This window comes from Juglans microcarpa x Juglans regia, chromosome 6D, assembly GCF_004785595.1.
Source record: "Juglans microcarpa x Juglans regia isolate MS1-56 chromosome 6D, Jm3101_v1.0, whole genome shotgun sequence".
NCBI lineage: Eukaryota > Viridiplantae > Streptophyta > Magnoliopsida > Fagales > Juglandaceae > Juglans > Juglans microcarpa x Juglans regia.
In genome coordinates, this window is record NC_054604.1 from 35,930,655 (window position 1) to 35,948,375 (window position 17,721).

Genomic DNA, 17,721 nt, shown 5'->3' on the forward strand with positions numbered 1-17,721 from the left:
TGTCATGATCCCCGACATGCATACTTATGTCCATTGATGGTGAACATTCATATTCTTTGGAGTGGAATTTCTTGTTCTGAGTAGCAAAATAGATTAAACGTTAGAGGCAGTCTAGAAATACAATTGTGTTTTAATTAATAGAGTAAATACACTAAATCTACGTTGTGATCTCTTCCTCCTGGCATGGAATGAATAAAACCATAAACCACAGAGAGCTGCAACTACTGCAGTTGAGGATATAGTAATGATTACAGTCGTTGTTTGTTTTCCTGCAGTCTCGTCATACAACACAACTGTAAGTTTTCACAAAGTATCTTAAAAATCAACGACAGATCAATAAAAATATGAGTTTTGCTAGATACAAATAAGTTTGTATATCAATTTGCATATTAATATTGTTGCATTTATATTCTAAATTCAAATTAACACTATTTTCAATAAAATTTACTTTCTGACTAATCATATTGAATGAGTGCGTATATTAATATGCAAAATCGCTTACAATTAAATTTTTCCTAAAAATATATAGGGACATGTCCTGCTAGCTCAAAATATGATAAATAAGGCAAATCTATGCGCACCCCCTGGTGCAAAAATCATTGCTATCATTTGAATAGAGATTAGTTTCAGTACCCACTTATCTAAATATGATAAATAATAATGAAAACCCATGGTAGAACTGCCAACTACATTCATGTTTGCAATCTTTATTGAATGCTTCATTAGCGTCTTTGTCCCAATTAGTCTCTGTTCTGAAGACTGTTCACCAAATTCTTATTTATTTGAGATCACTAGTTTATATATATTATAGCAAAATGTTAATTTCTTTTGATGGAACATGAGAAGAATATCTTAATTAGAAAAATTCTTTTAGAAAAATTCATGTCAGCATGATAGTATATTTTTCATTTTCACTCATTTGTTAGAAAAACTAAACCACTTTATGTTGACTTAAATTATTTGATGTGCTATTATTGATTTGGTATTGACTTTTCCATAACGGCAGATATGGAGAAAGAGATGAAAATCTGCTATAATTTGATCGTTGGATACTCCTTAGTCCTCTATCAGTTGATGTTCATATTTTGTAGTTTAGATAATTTTTATAATAGATACTTTTTGTACATTTTTGTATTAGTTTTTTTTTTTTTTTTTTTTTTTTATTTACAAATTTAAACTATATTATGTTCAAAGAAGACCCATAGCAATTATCTCCCCAAAGTGCATGTAGCAGGAAGGCAGGCAGACAGGATTAAAAAAAAAAAAAAAAAAATTGACCCGACTCGTGCCATACGGATCGGGTTGGGTTAGTTTGGCGCGCAAACAGTGTCGAACCAGGTTAAGACCCAGGTGGTGTCCATCGGGTTGGAGGCCTACCTCCGAGTCTCCAACTTAGTTATGAAAAGTAGGAGGAAAAAATAAATAAATAAATAAACAATATTTTTATCGAGAAAGTTTATTGATAAAATTTATAAATTTTGTTTTTAATGTTTTGGTAACTTAATAATTAAAGAAGTATTTTTAATAAATTTATAATTTTTAAAAAAATTTAAAAACAATTAAAATTTTTTAAAAAAATTAATTTTTTTAAAAAATAAGATATATTAGTACAACGTAAGTAATTTTAATGAATTTATAATCCGAATGTACGAGGATGCTCTAATATTTCTTGATGCTCACAATCACATAGTCAATTGCCGCTTGATCCTTCCAAGAGACAGTAAGGCCCTGTTTGGATGTTGAGAATAAGATGGTCTCAACTCATCTCAACATTCAAATACTATTCAAATATAAATATTTTTTAAATTATCAATTTTTACATTTAATCATTATAAATTTTCTAAACTTTCAAACAAAATGTAAAATATAATTCAATTTTTTTAAATTCCAAAATAAAAATAATATTATAACAATATTTCAATTTTATAACTTTTTTATTCAGCTTTTTGTGTATGATTTTTTAAATTTTAACTCAAACTATTTTACTACTATTTATATATTATTTTATTATTGTTAACAAATTTATCATATTATCTCATGTCAAGTACATACAAAAGAAACTTAATTCCCACAACGGACCTCTTCCAAAATAAACTATTGGAGCTGGAAAAGAGATTGTTGATGCTGTAAAAATCACACATGTCAGAATGAGAGAAAAAGTCATTTCCGGCCCAGTGAGTCGATTGGGCTTCGATCCGTGTTGTTTGGTGCCCCGGCAGTGTTCTAATGTTGTTGTACGATGACGGTGCATACGTCAATGGCAGATAAGTGTAGAGAAAATAAAGAGATACACAAAGATTTATGTGGTTCAACACTAGGCCCACGTTTACAGGGGTTTAGGGAGGGAAATTTCTACTATAATATATTTGTTTCCTGTCACTCAAGATCCTTCTCATCTCACTGTACAATGAAAGCTTGAGATCCATTTGTTGGAGAAGAAAATCTCATTGAAGCACTCTTTTCCCGGGAAGAAGAAGAAGAGGAAGAAGTTGAGAGAGAGTGTATGCTGGTCATCTGACTGAAGGCTTTTTATCCAGTTTGTAGTGATGGGGTCGGATCCCTTTGCATGTGACAACTCACCCATCTTTTTCATTTCCTCTGACAACCCCTACCTCCTGACCCTCATGACAGCCCTATGGCTCATTTTCCCTCTTGTCCCCCGACTCCTAACCAGGTGGGCTGGGCCTGGTCTTTGGGTCCTAGTGTTTCATCCCTCCACAGAGATTATCAATCCCATGATCGTAACTCTTCCTTATTAATACACTTTTGTTGAGCTCTGAATCTAAAATATAATCCCATAATATATATATAATGTTTTAAAAACACTAGCTATTTATTTATTATAAATATTCAATAGGCTCGTTTTTTGCATTCGAACATCTATTATCATCAGTTGATTCTAAAAGGTGGCCTGAACACGCCACGAATCAATATGAAACAGTCAACAGGCCGGAAATCTTTTGTATGTTTTTTATTATGTTTAGAAATTTGATTTATTAGGCGGCCAATAAGTCATGTTTGTAGCTAGCTCATGATCATCAATATGCAAGTTTCGAAGATTATGTATATGGCCAAAATGGTCAATTTTTTTTCTACTAGTAAAATGATAAATTTATATCATTTTTTTATAACACTAGAAATATTGGATGTATTGTAATTAGGTAAAATTAAAATTATTTTTAATGAAGTGGCATAATTACATTAATTGGTTGCAAAAGAAGTTGGAAAATAATTACATCATTTTACCATCATCTATAATCCCTCGTGAATATCAAAGATCATTCATGATATTTGAAGTATTATTTATTATTATAAATACTTTCATTATTTGTTTATTTATTTATTTGTTAAATACTGGACATTTTATTAAATGTTAATTCTAATATTTAAGGCGTGGAGTGGAGGATCGAAATTAGTTGGGAAAAAAAATTAAAAAAAAAAAAAAAAAAAACCCCTTAAGGAGTACATGACATGATGCATGGTAAAGAGATGGCGCCAGTGCTTCCATTTTCAGCCACATGACATGATCATACAAAACATGAGACACCTACGATGATCAAAAAAGAAATTACTCCTAAACATCATGCGGATCAAGTACTAAAGGTCGATATATAGAAGCCTATTAGCATTTCATATGTAAGGAGATTTTCTCTTACTCATAAGCTCACTTAGCGCTAGGTCGAGAGTAATGAATTTCATCACGATACCCAGCCCTCATGATTCAAACTTACTCACGAAACAATTCGCCTATAAAGAAAAGTAAACAATGATGGCTGATGGGACAGACAGGCCTGACATTGCTCAGCCGTACACCGTTGATGAGGATTCGTACAAGGCAAAATGGGAAAGATGCATAACTTTTGATTTTCTGACATGGGAATATTGACGGACTACCGAAGACACCAGCAGAATAAAGCAAATTGGAGAATCAGGCCGCATTAATGACACCACTAGATAAACAATACACTACATTAATTGCACCGTCACATAGGCACACTACATTTAAATAGCTCGGACAAAAGAAACAGTAAAAAAGAACATGGACTCTACAGGAGTATGCAAGATCTGTCTCCCCAGACTCTCGGTATAAATAGTAATTTTTGGATTAAAAAAAGTGCTTTGATCTCTAGGCTCTCTCATTATTTACAAACTTTTAAAATATTCTACTAATTTTGATATCGGAGACTCCCTGGCCCCAAGATTGCCCTCTTCTAGTTTCTTCTTTATTTTTCATGTAGACCCAATTTTAAAGATCTCAGCTATAGGAACCTGGTACAAAGACGTACAAAATACGACATTAAGGGCATATATATATATATATATATATATATATATAAAGATACAATACTTGATCCATTTTCAACCACATGATGCATGTAACATAATACAGGTTCACATGAGTCATCAATTAATAATAGTATTGTCCGATGTAAAACATGATCCATTATCAACCACTTGACGCATGTAACATAGTACAGGATCACATGAGTCATCAAGTATTCTCTTATGTAAAATATGACGAGGAGATCATCGTGATCATCGATCGAATACTGACGAAAGCATCGATTGGAAGACTACTTATATCGGTCCCCCCACATATATGATGTGATGCATGCATATACGCATTATTGTAATACGAGACTCATATTGAGGAAAACACATATATAAACAAAACATGTTAATATCGAGAATGAAAATTCAATATAAATATATGAGTGAGACTACTATGCTGTCTTACTCTTATCACTGGGCGTACTGTCTAATAGTTTTTATTTTCTTTTATTTTCATATTTTTTTAATACATTTAAATATTTTTAAAAATTAAAAAAAATATATTAATACATTTAAAATCACTTCTTTAATTATTAAATAAAAAAAAATTAACTAACAGTTAAATAAAGTGATCAAAGTAGAGAAGTAAAATAATTTTATTCTAAATATATATGTTGTAATCCTAATAATTTAATACTTAATAAAAATTTAGCTCCACTCCTATGAATGTAGGGACACTGTCAAAAATTCAGTACCTAGTCAAAATCACAGTACTAGAACGTGAAGGCGATGTATATATCGTCATCCTGCATGTGGCTGTGGTTTATATAGGATGATATTTTTGGCATTTTCATTTCAGCCACTCATAAGATTATGTGTGTGTATGTATGTATATATATATATATGATACTATTATCTCCTGTAAAACATGAGGATCAATGATTTATGACCTTCCTGCAAACTAAGTACTTATTTCTTGTATTATTATTATTATTGTGGTTGTTGTTATTATTATTATTTGTTGCTCCTATTGAGGAGATAACAACGTGATTCAAGATATTTTTCATAATTTCAGGAAATTAGAATTTTATAGTCAGTATGCCTTCTGCTACTTTTGCTATTTTTGCACTTTATTATCATGAAATTAGGATTTTATGGAAATTACATTTTTTCAATTTTATATGAATTGAAAAATATTAGAAATTAATGATATTCACATTATATTATTTCCTTTTGAAATTTGTAATTATCTAGGCCAGTGAAACATGTTATTAAGAAAAAGATAAAACTTAGTTTATCATTAACCTAGCCTGTAACTACCGGTTTTTTTTTAATTCCTATATAACTCGATCATTTCTATAATTCAGCTTTTTTTAATCGATATATAAATATTAGATGTAAAATTAAAAATTTTCTTATAAGAATGCAAATTCAGAAATTATTATTCTTTTTTATTTTTTTACTCATTTCTTTATCAATTTACCAATGGCATTCCTAAGAAATTTCAACTCAACTATTTATAATTTTATTCTAAATATATCCAGCTCCCCCAAACTTGTAATCCTACTTTCGTCCCTATTTACATGGACGGACTCACCTATATATGAAATTTCCTTAATTAAATATTAGCCCACTCAACACGTTTTGAGACATAATTAATGAGTTCTTTTAATTTAAAATTTAAGTATTATACTGTGAGAATAAAATTATAAGTGCATAACCACTCTTGATTTTTAAAATATAAAATTACTAATAAATAGTACTCTTTTATATTCAGATTTTTACAATAATATATCATTTCAATTGATGATATGATTAATCTTATACTGTGTTGTTCTTTCGTGAGAAGTAATTTTTTGTTAAAAATCTTAGAGTACTAACAAACACATTTTACCAACCTAATTTAGGGCTAGTTTATGCACAAAGAAAAAAGCACATGAATTTAGTAGAAAAAAACACAGAAAAATTCTTCATCCACGTTACACACCACGTTTAAAGAAATTCACGACTGGGGCCATCTTTAAAGAAATGATCCGGGCGAAAATCTAAGTTTACTAATAAAATAATGTGGATAGTCATCAACAATATATCTCCAAATTTAAAGATAAATGAAAATGTCTTGTAACTCAAAATTTAAGATTTGGATATATGGTGAATATAATGTCAAGATTTTAAAGTAAAAGTCATCAAATTTTAGAAATTAGATTCATTTGATGAGTCCAATATCAATACTCTTACATATATATATATATATATATTCTTCAGAAGTTTTCTCTATTTTTTTTTTTATTTTTTAAGAGGGTTAGAAATTAAGGCCTTTGAGGTTAGCCCTGGTTAGGAGTAGATAGCGGGGGCCTGCCCTCCACTACCTTGCCCCTGTTCGTCCCTATCACCCCTAGGGCCTTGGTTGTTGTTGCTTTGAGCCCCCAGTACTCTGACTAGCAATGTGGAAGTTTGGAATTACCGTTGGTTGCGCAGGAGACAAAACTGACACGTGAATAGTATATTTATGGTGAACCTTAATTATTTTACAACTTCTTATAAATATATCTAAACTTATCTTAATATTTAAATATACATAAATTCATCTTAAGTAGATTCTATAAAATCCATTCAACTATTTCAACTCATTGTTATTCATAAAAAATTGAGATTAGCTCAACATTTAAATGCATGCTTAAAAACCCTGAAATAGTTTTTTTTTTTTATTTAAACCTGAGAAGTAATTTTATTTAAAAATCTTTCATGTTGCTTTTTATTTTTTGCTTAGGGGCCTTTCCTCATCGGGACCTTCGACGGAAGCCCGGCTTATTTGTTGCCACTTTGAGCGGACCGTGAAATAAATAAGAGATATGTGTGGCATTAAAAATATCTTATAAAAATAAATAATTTTTTTTTATTGTAAATAAATTATAAATTCACAAAACTTAATGTGTTATGTCAATTGTAAACTTCTTTTTATTATATAATAAATCAGATAAATTACGTCCATTTATAAAATTATTTTTAAAAGAATTAGCTTTTGTGAATCCGACATATATTAAAGTAAACTTTTCAACTACTTTATCGCATACTAATCAATTTATAAATTTAGTTTACTAACATTTTTCAGTAGATTTAACAAGTCTCAATAATGAGTAAAGCTAGCAGAAGCGGTGCAATTATTTTTTATTTACGCTTATTAATTTCATCTGTACGTACGTATAAATGCCATCTAGGAAAATTATAATTTGATATTAGAGGCGTAGCTCCCCATCTGTAGCCCAGGGCCCACACACACAACACAAGAAAGAAGGAAAGAAAGAACGTGAAAAAACGTGTGATACTGGGTCTGTAACGTCATTCCATTCCTCGTTTACAGCACTACTCTTTTTTAAAGAATTAATCTTCACCGCAGCTACTGTTTAGCTGCATCTATTACACACATGACTTGTAGGCCGGAACACACTGAACCGGTTTCGTACTCTCAGCCCTCATTCCCTTCTTCAAGCAAAACAGCCACCCACCCCAAACGAACCTCAAGGCCACCTCGACTCCAAGCCCTAAGCCTAAACATCAGAGCCATCAAAGCCAACGACCTCAGCCCTCCCCACCACGAACTCAGCCTCAATTCCCTAGCCCTCCATGCCATTTCAGTCCACCAACCACAACAAAAAAATAGATATTTGTGACCATTGTTTTGTAACAAAAAGAATTATTTATGATCAAAATAAATTCATTTTATCTGAATTTAGTCATTTTGCTGAAAATATTTAGTTACAAAAAGTCATTTTTCTTGTAGTGAACGAGTCGTCGGGAGCATCTTAATCTGCCAACGAGCCCAAGTAAATATTTTTTTCCCTCTGTTTACTTCATGTTTGACTATCATATTTGGTGAAACTTTCTTGTTGTGAAGATTGATGAGTGTCTCTATCATGGATGAGTGCTGGATACTCAAACTTAACTTGTTTGTATACGATGAAGAAAGTTTCTAACTTCATGTTAATAGATTGATGAAGATTATATAATTGTATACTGCTTTCTTTGGTAATATTTGGTGTAACCGAGTCTATGAAATTCATGCATGTAAATTGACCAAGTATTTCATGAATTTTCCAGTCCTTCAATTTACGGTTTTGACTCTCGTGCCAATTATTGAACTCTAAAGCGTCCAAGTTAACTGAGTTGAAATTCAATAAATGTTATTACAAAAAGGAAAGTACCATGTTGGAAGGAATTAAAATTTGTTAATGGTATGGCTAGGGGTATGGTGATAAGTTGATAACTGCTACATGATTATAAGCCTCTTGCCTTCATTCATCACTGCAAAATATGTTGATGTGGATTCAAGCCTCTTGCCTTTACAATCATTTTGAGTTTCTCTATCCATTTAACTTGTTTCAAAATGGTTTACTGAAAATAATACAATTAACTGAAGTAACTAATAACTATTGCAGTTTTTGTAGGGAAGACAATGCTTATGGATATGTTTTATAGTGCCACTGATGGAATTGTTAATTAAACATCAAAGAAGGTATCACTTTCATGAGGTGAGCTTTTGTTTATGTTTTCACAACACCTGATCCAAGTATGATGATCATCATTCCTGCATTCTATATGGTCTATTGAAGTTATGCTTGATTTTTATTTTTTTATGCTCAGGTTATGCTTAAAATTAATGAACATATGCATGAGATATGGAAGAGCTAGGTGGAAGAAAAGTCTTTGCAATCTAGCATTTCTAGGTGGATTATGAATTTTCCATTTGATACAAAAGTTAAGGAATGGTTGGCTGCAGAAGAAATATACAAGTAAGACATACAGATGAAAAATATTCTCCCCGCTATAGCAGAGAAGTTTATCAAATTGGGTTGTCACAATTGTAATACTTTTGGTTTGGTTGGAAAAATTGTATGTAAATAGCACGTTGTATGGAATATATCGTTATTGAATAGATCAACTGTAATGGTACTCTTCTTATGTTTTGGTCATGATGTACAAAAAGGGTATATGTAGGTTCATTAAATTAACCTTTGTAATGAAAATAGTTTGTGCATATCTCATGAATGATTTCAGTTTTGATTCCATTGTTGCTAATGGCGCAGCATGAACCTAACTTCACTTGCATTCTCAGGTTGATAGTACCCGTTTTTAAAAAAATATGCAATTAGTCACAGCTTGAATTTGTTTCCTTTTACCTTATAATCTTGGCACCAAATCAGAACATATTTAGTTACCCAGCATAATAAAACTAGAAGAATTGGCTACATCAAGATTGCAACACAGGCTGTATATGGTTTTCCAAAGAAAATATCTGATTCCAACAGTCCAAAAAAAAAATTCCTGAATAGTTCACTAAACATCTTTCACTTATGTATACATACAATTTGTCAAGAAGAACAAAGAGACAACCTTATACATCCTCTACAAAGACCAACTAATTAACAAAGAGGCAACCTATACATCATCTACAAAGACCAGCTAATTAACAAATGAAAGAGGTAGCATCATCTAGAATTTCTGTTTGAATTTCACCAGCTCTTTTTTTGTATGCATAGAATTTCTGCCAAAACATTTCACCAGCCCCACATCTGTAGTCATATCAGTGTGCATGCATACAGAATCCTCCTCCAATGGCTCACAGCCTGGACAACCTCATGCATCCTCTCCGAAGACCATCTAATTAACAAAGAGGACAACCTCATACATCCTCTACAAAGACCAACTAATTAACAAATGAAACAGGCAGCATCATCTAGAATTTCTGCTTGAATTTTGTGGCGCCCCTAATCCCTACGTAAGGAAACTCAGGAATCGAGACGTCCGGATGATGACAACATTGTCACGCATCCCAACAATAAGTGTCAAGTGTGTGCACATGCAATAATGTACAATAAACAAAGCAACGGATAATTTAAATACGTCGACTAAGTATCAAAATTGTTTAATACAAATTCACTTAAAACAAAGTGTTTTAAAGAGTAATATATTTATCCCATAAAAATATAATAATTCCAAAATACGTAATTCAACAAGTGGGAAATAAATCTCAAACACGAGCGAGTAATCCCAAATCACTCCTCCGACGGAGCCAAATCCTCAGGCTCAACATCAGCATCATCTGCATCAAAATCTGCGATACCATAAAATGGTACCACTGGTAAGTAATAATTCAAACAACCCAAAAGATAAAAAAAAAATGCACTAATGTAGCCAACAATTATGCATGCATATGATGAAATATGCATTAGACCCAAAACATCATTTTTTTCGAAAATGAATATTTTTTAACGCACACCAAAATTTCATTTTAGCCCAAAATATTCCAAAACATTTTCCACCATTTTTCTCGAAAATGGCCCAAAACAATAATCCATCATTTTTTCAGAAAATGATTCACATAAAATCAATTTATCCAACACACGCCATTTTTCTAGAAAAGAGCCCATTAATCCATTTTTACCATATGCACCATGATCTCCCATAGGGACCATCCGCACACCCTGGCTCCCTTCGTCACACCACTGGTAATGACCGTGCGAGTGACTTCGTAATGAGCTATGCCCAAATCTGCGCCCAGCGCGTTTGTGACCAAGCATCCTCTAGCCCCCGACAGCAAGAGGGGCCACAGAGTAAAAAAGAGAGCTTTACCATCTCGTCCGATCTCGTTGTCACCCAGCGACAATCCAGGGGACGTCACTCAGTATATTCCGCTCCTGAGTGACCAGAAGAGTTCCACCGAGATAATGCCCCATCTCGACTTGGGGTCGTGATACACACGTACCCAAAAACCATTCTCACATGAAAACTCAGTTTTCAAATATACGCATGAACATGTATGCAATTATGCGTAAACCAAGTTTTCATTTACAAACATGAACATGTGTGCAAATATGCAATGTACATGACACGACACAATTATCCAACAACCAACAAATCTCAGCATAATCCATTCATACAACAACTCCATCCTCCAATTCAACCGACCCTCTTATACCTCGGACTCAGTTCGGCATAACCAACTAGTTCACTGTAAAAATGAGTTAGTGCAAAAATACATTTAAATCTCAAAAGTTCTTTGGAAAAATACTTACAGTGCTATGATATAATTTTTGATGGATCATAGATGTGCTAGAAGTGGCGACATAGTAATGTGACAGTGAAAAAGGGACAAAGGCTGTGAGTCTCAAAAATCTAACTTTTGAACGGGGACAAACGAAGACTTGAGATTACTAGGAAAGGGCTTAGGGATATTGATGAAGCTAATGATAGTAGTGGTTGGCCGTGGGTGGTGGCGTGGGCAACGGTTGAAGTCTAAAAAGCAAAAAGCTCAAATTGAAAATGGGGATGGATGGGCTTCACTGGTGGCGGATCGGGATTGAGGATAGGTGGGGTAGGTAGCTGAAGGGTTGTCGGTGATATGGTGAAGAGATAATGGCCAATGGTGGCGCGACGGCGGCACGCGAGTTCAATGGGTCGTGCAGCTTGAAGCCGTGCAAGAGACTCATGGCGGCACGAGAGGGGCTGAAAATGAAGGGGTGAGGTCGCTAGCCAGTGTGGAGAAGAATGGGAGGGGCGGTGACAGTAATGGGCAGTGCACGATAGTGCTAGGGTGGATGAAAAAAAAACGAACGGGGGAGAGGGAGGGTGTCACGTGTGGGAAGAGAGAGAGAAATGAGAAAAAGAAATGAAGGAAAAAGAAAAAGAAGAGAAGAAAAAAAAAAAAGAAAAAGAAAAAGTGAGGGAAAAAAATGAGGTCCAATCCTCACATTTTGGGTCACAAAATGATCCAATGAAAAGAATTTCAAAATGGCAAATTAAATAAAATAATTTAAACGTAGCTAAAATACATAATAATAAAAATCCAACAGCACAATAATTTTAAATCCCACAACAGACTAATTTAAATTAAAGAGCAATTTAAACGCGAAATAATAATTAATATTAAGAAAGCATACCAAAATAAATTTCACAACTTAAAAATTATAAAAAGAAACTAACAATAGATTCGATAAATTTAAAATAAGAGAACTAATTTTTAAAATTAATTAAAATAACACTTCAATTAAAATACACTAAAATACGAAGTGTTACAAATTTCACCAGCTATTTTTCTATACGCATAGAATTTCTGCCAAAACATTTCACCGGCTCCACATCTGTAGTCATATCAGTGTGCACGGATACAGAGTCCTCCTCCAATGGCTCACAACCTAGATAACTATTTGAGATTTAGCCAAAATTACAACACCAAATCTAAAATTTTAAAAGAAAATTAAAAGAAATAACAATAGAATCGGTTCTAAACTAATGCTAAGACAGTTATCACATGTCATGCAATATAAACCTCAAAACTAGGGCATACGTAATGCAAAATTGTTGTGAATGCCAAAACCAGATATTTTTCATAATCCCAAGAATCTAGAAGAATCGATACAAATGTTTTCGAACAGAATGAGTAATTTACTGCTGCCATCAGGTGCTGTTGGTGTATTAATTCCCCATAAATCAATCACCGCCATATTACACACTCAAATGGCATCTAACTCGAGGAATAAAAATTATATGCAGACTTATCTTCCGGCCCCCATATATATATATATATATATATATATATATATATATATACACATACTAGTAAAGGACAAACACATGCATTGCACGTGTGTCTTATAGCAAAAATCGGAAAAATATTTTTAAAAATAAGAATTTGCTATAAAAATATGTAATAATAAAAAATAGATTAATATATATAATTATGAAATGTAATAGTTTTGTCTATATTTTAAAATTTTCTCATTTATCATAAAAATATTACATATATTATTTGCAGAATATCCATAACTATAATATATAAATTCTCACAAATATATTTACAATTACACAATTTTCTATTACAGATTCAAAAGCGACTATTGGAGTTGATGCACAATGTATGTTTCTAAATAAACTTAATATCTAAAAATTGTAAATAAATTATTATTTATTGATATTAGCAATTAATATATATTCTAATTATAATGTAAAAATTTTTAACTCTATAATATGAGAAAAAATATTTACTTTGGGAGATTGACAAGAACCAGCTTGAAGAACATTAAATGAAGAACAAAAGTAACAAATCTGTTAAAAATAAAATTAGAAAAATAAACAAGAAAAATGTATGGTTATAATTCTTAAATAGAACATATGTTATTATTATTAATGGTCGTGCTGTTTTGTTTTATTATTGTCATGCTTGATGTGGATTCTATTTTATTTTATTTAAGCCTTTGTGGTGTAAAGAATTGTGTGCAGCGGATTGAGATGAAGAGGTGAAGAAAATGTAAAATGTATTAATAACTCTGAATAGCTTTCCATTACCAATGTACTGTTTCTTATAAGGGAACATAACAGATGAACAACTGCACAGAACCAACAAAAAATGTGAAATGAGACAAGAGAGAAAAAAAAAATTATAACACATAAATAAAGATACATAAATCTACAAAACAAAATAAAAAAATTTCATACTTCTATTTGTATTGAGATCTACATCTATAAAACAAAAAATCAAAACAAACAATATCCATTCATTTCTTTACAGATTCACCAAAAAAAAAAGGAAAAAAAACTAATAGGATTTTTAGATGTGAGAGATGATATCCGACATCTCTCCTACTTCCAAAGCCAAATATCTAACAAATAAAGAGTTCAACCACAGATCTACAAAACATAACAAAAAACTTTTATAAACTCAAAGAATCCAGATAATTTCAGATCACAACCAAACAAAAATGATAGTAAAATAACGACATAAATATATTCGCACAATCTCTTCAAATATGTGAACATATGTTGAGATCTATAGAGCATAAAAAAAAAAAAAAAACCAAAAAACATCCATTGATTTATCTGTAGATTCACGATAGAAGAAGAAACAAAGGAAAAAAACAGAGCAGATCAAAGTGAAAAAAAAAAAAAAAGAATTTAGGCATCCATAAAATAAAAATAAGTTAGGATGAGTCCATAAGAGCAGATATTGTATATGACATAATTGAAAGGAGAACAAACAGACCCATATAATAGACCTAAAAATAGAGGAAAAATTAACCGGAGAAGGAAAAGAATTACATACCTAGTTATCTTTGGAACTCCAAAACCAGGAACTAATCTATCAACACTGAACCACTGAAAGTTTGTGCGATGTGAGTGAGAGGATTTTGATTTTAAAGGTGTAGGACGTAACAGGAAATGGAGTAGAAAGTAAAAATAAGTTTTGCTTTTATATGAATCGAGAATGGGTGAAATCAGCAGAACAGAAGGATAAGAACAAAAAAAAAAATTATTTAATTTTTACTAATCTGATAATAATACTGCAAACGGTGGAAGCGGTGGTAGACGTGGAGAGAACGTGAAAGACTATCCAATTTCTACAAATCCGAGATTAACAAATGCCAAACAATCCAAGCGGTGACTGCTTCGTCAGCCACGCGAAAAAACCGTATCCAAAAGTAAAAGAAAGTATATCCAATAAATAAATAAAACAGATTAAAAAAATAAGTAGATAAAATAGTAGAATTTATGTGAAGTCCGGAAGAAGTGGAAAAGAAAATAACATTAAAATATTTTGCAGAACCGACACCAGTTTACGGGGACATTCCCGTAAAGGAAAAGTGATTTTACACAAAATCCATTAAACACACATGACGGCAGACATCAGTAAAATGAATTGAAATACAGGGGCAAATTCGGAAGAAATGATGAACGACACCTGCCTACTTATTGACGTTTATTATATATAAGATATATATATATATATATATATATATATATATACACGTGCCATATTGGTGCCAAGTGGGTTAGTGATGAAACATAAACTTTAAACTGGCATGTGAAAGAAGTAGCAATGGAGTTACTTGACGTAGCAGCAAAACAAAGAGAGAAGAATTTCTGGTGAATAAAAGACAGGCGAGTAAGTTCATGAATAATATTACATAAACTTACCAACACCTGCAATTTCTTTCTCTAGTTGCGATAGTATCCAAAAAAACTTAATAAAAAAAAGAAGTAGCACATGGCAAGACAAAAAACATGTTAACCACCCCCACATCCACAAACTACACCGAACCCTCTACACGAGCTTCAAGAAATGTGCCTTCTCATCACCATGGAGTTACAAGTTTGCATCAATATGGTCACACATTTGAAATAAAACAACTATAGTTAAAACAAAGGTTGTGCATCATGATGCCATACATGGTTTTCACTTATTGAAAATACACAATTAACCTCATTTTCTGGTGGAGTGCATCGTGTAATAATGTTGTTTTGTGTTCCAACACCAAGCTCATCATCAAATTGGTGTTGTTGAGATCCTAGGGTGTTAGCCAATTTTGTTTCATCTACCAAGATTTTCCAGCAAGTCTAGTTCCAAAACAAAAATAGACATATATTAGAATCAATTCACTAATGATTAACAATGCAAATTTTGATCTCTCAATTACCGGTTTCTTTCTCTTTGTTGCCATCTTTTTCACGAGTGGAACCTTCCTCTTACTTCGGGGTCTCCCTTTCCCTCGAACAACGATGGAACTTAATATCTTCTTATCTTTATCCAAGACCACCTTTGGATTGGCCTTCGTTTGTTCGAATGTCAACTCTAGTGTTGAACCTTCACATTTTGTTTCAAACTCATCAATAACATGCAGGAAAGCACTAACTTTTTCATTATCCGAGGATATTTTGGTTGCTAATTTTGAACATCTTTTAACCACAAGCTCATAATTCTGCGCGTTTGATCTGTCCCGGAGGTCATCGTAACTACAACTGAGTAATGTGTATCTCCTCTTTAAGTCTTTTCTCCAGCGATCCAAGACATATACATCTGGCAGCACATTAATCTTCTTCAACTGACAAACTCTAAATGCATACCTACATAGAATCCCCCACATCTCAAACAATGCACACGTGCATTTTACCTCTACCATTTCTTCGTTATAGTAAACTGAGAAATGAACTGTTTTAATGTGGTCATCAGTAGATATTTTATCCAACACATCGTATTTTGCTTTAAAATGCACCATTATGTGCTTACCAACCAACAATTACAAAACATTAGGCCCAACAACTCTTTTTGGATCTCTTTGAACTTTGCATTTGTATATAAGTTATGAAATTGATTCTCAATGTTGAAATAGGACACATAGGGAATAGTTTGGTTGTTAAACTTGAAATCAGTTGTCGTCTCTACCTCCATCTTCTTTCTAAGAGTATTATCAAGCTGGTCGACAAATTCCTTCAACGTCGTACCGGAATGGACATACTAGTCGAAAAAAGCATTTATGCTTTCCGACCTTTGTGTCGTGCTCATACCAGCCCAAAAGACACTTTTCAAGTAAGCTGGAACCTAAAAAGACATTTCCTGGTATAAGGATTGAAGTCATTTATTGCTGACCAGATCATATTTGTCATTCTTGCTCAACGTCGCATTTACTCAACTTACAATCCGTTCTAATTGTTGGCCGTGGTTTCGAGATATTACTATTTTTAGGTTGGTACTTTTTGCCACGGGCACAACCAATGGTCACATACACAGGCCTCCTATCATCATCTCTCCTAGTCCTCTGTGTCCATACACCAAAACCCTCTTGCTTGGCATAGCGCTTATAGGCTGTAAGCTACTTCACACTGTCAAATTCTATACTGGATCTTGGTGCTTCAACTCGTGCCTCATCATCCTAGACAACAATGGTACCCTATAAATTTTCATTTATGTCGAAGAACATTTCAAAAAGTGAAAACATATTGATGGATTAGAATCAAAACAATATTACAGTCATTATAATCAAGGCAAAACAAAACTGTAATACCGTCAAAGTTAGGAAAACTTTCATCAGTTATCCATGATGTACTTCCAAGATTTTGTTCAAATTCTGCCACAGTTGACACAGTTGACGCCGGGGGCGCTTCTTGCCTTAGGTCTTCTAAATTACTCGGCGAAGGGTAGGGCATATAATGTGGCATCTACTCAAACAGGCACGTTGTTAGGAAAAATAGAATGACTCTAAACAAATTAACATCTTAATTTATGGACTTTAAAAATTTAAATCAATAGACCTGAAATGAATCATCAAATGGGCTAAAATCTACCGGATTACTTGGCGGAGGTAGGCATATCGACATCAAAAGAAGGCTGCAATTATGCAATTAATTAGATTTATAAGCACGTCAAACAAACTTTATTAAAAAATAAAAGACGTCAACCTATCTACTCACATGGTAGACGTTTGGATTTCCATCTCTATTTTTAGGCGTCATTAATGACTGCGAAGTCGATGTCGAAGGCCTATGTGACATTCCATCTTCATATTCCCACATCACATTAAGACTAAGAATGTCTTCCAAAACTTTATAGGCAAAGAACGTGATGGCAAAAGAAGAAAAATGAAGATTAAACACATTCATACGTAATGCAAAATCTGAAAA